We start from the raw sequence: 5049 nt of genomic DNA on the forward strand, positions 1-5049 counted from the left end.
TTGTTGTTGTATTATAATTTGTACAATTAACCTCACTGTGGTTCGACCCCGGCCTTGCCGGGTTATTTATTACTTCGACACTTCTGCACTTGGGAGAAGACATCAATCTTTTAATCGTGTCAGGCATCTTGAGCTTTTATATACCCTTCGTCATCTTTTATTTTGAAGCCATGTAAGTTTATGTCAAATACTTATTTGCATGTAAGCAAGATGTCTATATAACAAATATAGTCCAAACAATAATTTTTTTGGACACGTGTAGAACCTTTATGATGAGAAAGTATATCATACATTTTATATGTCTACTTTCATGGTAAATGATATAATATTACACTAATGATAAACATAAGCGTATAAGCAAATTATTGATGCCTATATAATTGACCCTTAGATCATACATTTATATTTTGATATATTACAATGATAACAATAATATGTAAATTGGACTAATAATATGCTTGGTTGAGAATAAATATTAAATAGGTTTTATGAAAGATCATATTAACAAATATGAAGGAATTCATAAAAAAAATCAATTAAGGAGTCCAAAACGAAGCAAATGAAGACTAAGTTTAATTCATTTTAGTGTTATATTGTAAATTCTTCTATCTTATATTGATAGTATAAGTAAAATGAATCACTCACTTCACAATACATACAAATTAAAGGGATTGATTAATAATTTGATATAGATGCTTCTAATAATTCTCATAGATTAATTTGTCAAAACTAGAATTCTATATGAACCGGTAGCCCTTTGGTATGATAAAATGAACTAGTTGATCATTTATTTATATATGATGAACATTCAGAAATTCTGTAGGAATTGATTGATCGATTAGTTTAACTAATATGAACTGATTAATGGGACTATAATAGCTATAAACAACTAGTTTTTGCTACACACACACACATACATAGATATAGCTTGTTCAACTACAAAATTAGAGAGGAATTCTGAATATACATGATATACAACATATTCTAGGTACAAAAACATCAATATTTAATTATATTCTAATAGGTGTTATTAAATTGTTATAATCTAGCATAAGAGTATTGAATCTTATTCTCATTATACTTAAACACCTTTAAGTCCTAAAAGTGTTATCTTGTGAGATATAAAGATATTATATTTTTATAATTATATTATTCAATCCATTGAGAGAGTTAATTATGATAGTAAAATCACTCTTGTAAACCTTTAAGAGTTGGGTAAACACTCTTGGTATGCATGAGGTATTTTCACCAAGAAAAAATCTTGAAAAAAGCATATTTTCAAGTGAAAAAATCTTAGTATAAATTCATAAAAAAAAAAATCTTGGAGAGATAATATCTTCAAGTAGAAAAACTATTGGAATGGATTCATGAAGTGAGTATTGTTCTCTTGAACTTGAATTAGTGAATGAATACAATACCTAAGTACGATGTAGTACTTGAGATGTGGATGCATGCTTATCGAATTGTGTTACAAATAAGTTTGCAAATTCTCTCTCTTATCTTTTTACTTTAATCATTTTAATTATTTATATTGTTTTTTATTTTAATTAATTTTTATTATTTGTTAATGTTAGTGATTTACTTAATTCACCCCCCTTTTAGGTGTTATAGTTGTCTAAGTTAATCACAATTAATAAAAGCTTAATTACATTAATTAAGTATGTATTTAAGCAAAATAAAATACAAATTTGGGGTTATTTGAACAACAACTATGAAATAAAATTAAGTTTTTTTAAGGTTTCTACAAAATAGCTGCTAATTAGGTTCAATAATAGGTAAATATATTTAATACAAGAGTTTAGTACGTAATTATCCATGTTTTAAGAAATTAGAGTTTAGGGAACAATGACCTATGAAATCCAAATTAGGGGCGAACAAAAATAAAAGCTTTCCCACAACACAGTTATGTTTGTGATGTTGATTATTGTTTATTAAAGAAGAATAATTGATTTTTTTAAGGGTTTACAATCTTTAAGATTGATGTTGCACATTCATAAATTTGGGTTTTATTTTTACACATGCATTAATAAACCTATAAACAAATGAATAAATAATGTTTAACAACACAACACACTATCAACAATTTACAAAACCTTGATTTGAAGAAAATAATACTTCCTTTTTATCGATTTCTAGATGAAACTTATGCGAGACTCCACCAACAAGAAAAGACAACCACACCAAACTACAAAATCATGCGAGAGATTAATTTCAATCAATAGTTTTAGTTGTTTGATTTTGGATCAAAAGAAAGGGGATTGGTTTTTCAATAAGAGAAGAGTGTTAGTTAATGAGAGAGATTAAATGATATGTCATTTATGTCTATTATTGGTAATAATATATATAAGCATACTTTGGTCATTTTCTTAGATTTGAAATTTTTTGTACTACAAATAAAAATTGTAATTTTCTAGAAAAAATAGCAAATGATAGGTAACTATAAAATAAACCAAACTATAAGACATTAAGGATAATTATTACCTTAATTAAAGATGTATTTTTATGCTTATTTTTTTACTTTTTTTAGTCTTATGAATTTTTATACTAATCATCTTTGGTTTTTATTAAATGAAGTACATTACTCAAAAAACTATATTTCTTAGCAGAGAAAAATAGATTAATAAGAAAAAAAATGTTCATACAAGTAAATTATTTTATTTTGATAGAATTTAAATTGTTACTTTATGAAAAATTTATTGACATATAATTTAATTAAAAATTTGAATTACTTCTGGCAACATGACATCATATATATTAATTTACATGTATCTCTCATATTTCTCAATTTAGTCTTTAATTTACATTAACATACCTTTCTAACAATCTTTAATTTAATTTACATTAACATACCTTTCTAACATGTATTTGTTAATTTTCATTTTCATCTATTAATTTACATTTAGTCTTTAATTTTAAATTTACTAATTTTAATCTATTATTTTTTAATCAAGTCAAAATGTAAACAAAAAAAAATAACTCATTTTACAAGTATCAACCATAATCACATTCATTATATCATGTTTGTTTCTTCAACATTAAGAACAAAAAAAAATTATTAAAATTATAAACACACTTAAATCAAAACTTTTCATCTAATTCAAAAACTAATACTTCAACAAGTATCACAAACACTCAATTTAATCAACACAAAGCATTTTAACATCACAAATCACACTTACAAATGACATTCAAATACTGAATGCGTCAACATGTGATAAAGGAATCTAGGAATGGAATAACAAAGCAAGTCCAGTTTCAGTGTTGTGGCGATTATGTTCAACATGACAATTCTGGGAAGGAGTGTAGGGATAAGACATTTGGTGATTTCAGTGTTGTGGCGATGCTTATGTTCAACATGACAATTCTCGGAAGGAGTGTAGGGATAAGACATTTGGTGAAAAATGCCAGAAGCAAGAAGATGGGATTGAAATTGATTGCTCATAAATTTAGCTCCCCCATCGCTTTGAAATTTTTTAATGTTACATGAGAACTGAACCTCAACAAGAGTTTGAAATTGCTTAAAACTTATAAAGACTTGAGATTTTAATGTTATGGGATAAAACTATGTGAAATGCGAGTGATCATTGATAAATATAATGTAATAACAAAAATTAGATGCAGATATAACAGGAACAAGGCCCCATATATCATAATGAATAAGGTTCAAAACATGGGAAGCACGTTGATCATTAGCATTAAAAGGTAGTTTGTGACTTTTAATAGTTTAACATGAAAAACATAAGTTAGGAGAGGGCAATAAAGAAGTAACAGAAAGATAACCTTTTTTATTTAATAAGAAAATAATATAATATGAAACATGACCTAAACGTGTATGCCAAATATCATAAGAGGCATGCAAAGAATTATTTTTAAGAGAAGAAACAAATATGAATTGACTATGTTCTAGTACATAAAAATCATCTTTACGATGACGACCAATTGCCACCACCTTTCCTGTATTAAGATTTTGTATGATAAATGATGTATCAATAAAAGTAATAGATAAGGGATAATCAAAAATTAATTTGCTAATAGATAACAATTTTTTTATGAGCTGAGAAACAATTAAAACATCTAAAAGATTGATGTTTGGAGAAGGGGAAAGAGTACCAATATAAGTACTCGGCAAGGAGGCTTTATTACCTACTATTACACAATCCTTACCATTATAAGGCTGAACCTTGTCCAATTAAGAGGAGTCTGGGGTCATATATGTAGCAACTTCATTATCAATATACCAATTAGCTGTTATGCCAGTTAAAGAGCAGTAAGAGAAGGATTCAACAATGTTTGCAAGGTTAGCAGCCTTTGCATAGCGATCAGGACAGTGAACAGCCATATGTCCAATGTTGCAACATATCTAACGGGGAGAATAATTACCACAACTCTTGTCATGACTAGGAATAAAGGATCTTCCTCCCTTACCACAAAACTTATGAAAGCCTTCATTTCATATTGGATTGAAATTGCCTTTGGTTGCAATAAAGATAGTAGATGAGATAGCAGGTGTTTCAAGTGACTTTTGAAAAATTTCAGAACTTTCAGCCTTAGAGACAAGATCATGAAAGGAAGGTAGGGGAGAAAAAGATAGCTAGATGGTTGAGAAGTTTGCAAACTCGGAGCCTATACCATAAAGAAATTAGTGAACTTACATGTTTCATCAACAGGACAACTGATTAGTACTTAAAAGTGCATTTTTATCAAAGTTTGATATCATAATTTTGCATTTGAAGTATCAATAACTCCTTAATTAAAGCATGTTTTATAATAACATATCTAATAATATAAGATATCTTTAATTTGTGGTAAATGTTTATTTTAAATGCAGACCTATCACATAAATAAAAGGATTGATTGATGAGTTTAAGAAGTGAAATTGAAAGGACAAAAAGATTACCAAACTTAGAAAAGAGAAGTTGGTGGAATCCAAACTAGAATATTGTTCGGTAATTAGGTCATATCTAGAGTTATAGATCTCGGATTTAGGTCTACTTTATATGGATGGAAAGGTAAGACATAGGCCTACAACTTTCATATGGAGCCCAAGAT

Source organism: Populus euphratica, unplaced genomic scaffold, assembly GCF_000495115.2.
Source record: "Populus euphratica unplaced genomic scaffold, PopEup_1.0 scaffold125.1, whole genome shotgun sequence".
Lineage (NCBI taxonomy): Eukaryota > Viridiplantae > Streptophyta > Magnoliopsida > Malpighiales > Salicaceae > Populus > Populus euphratica.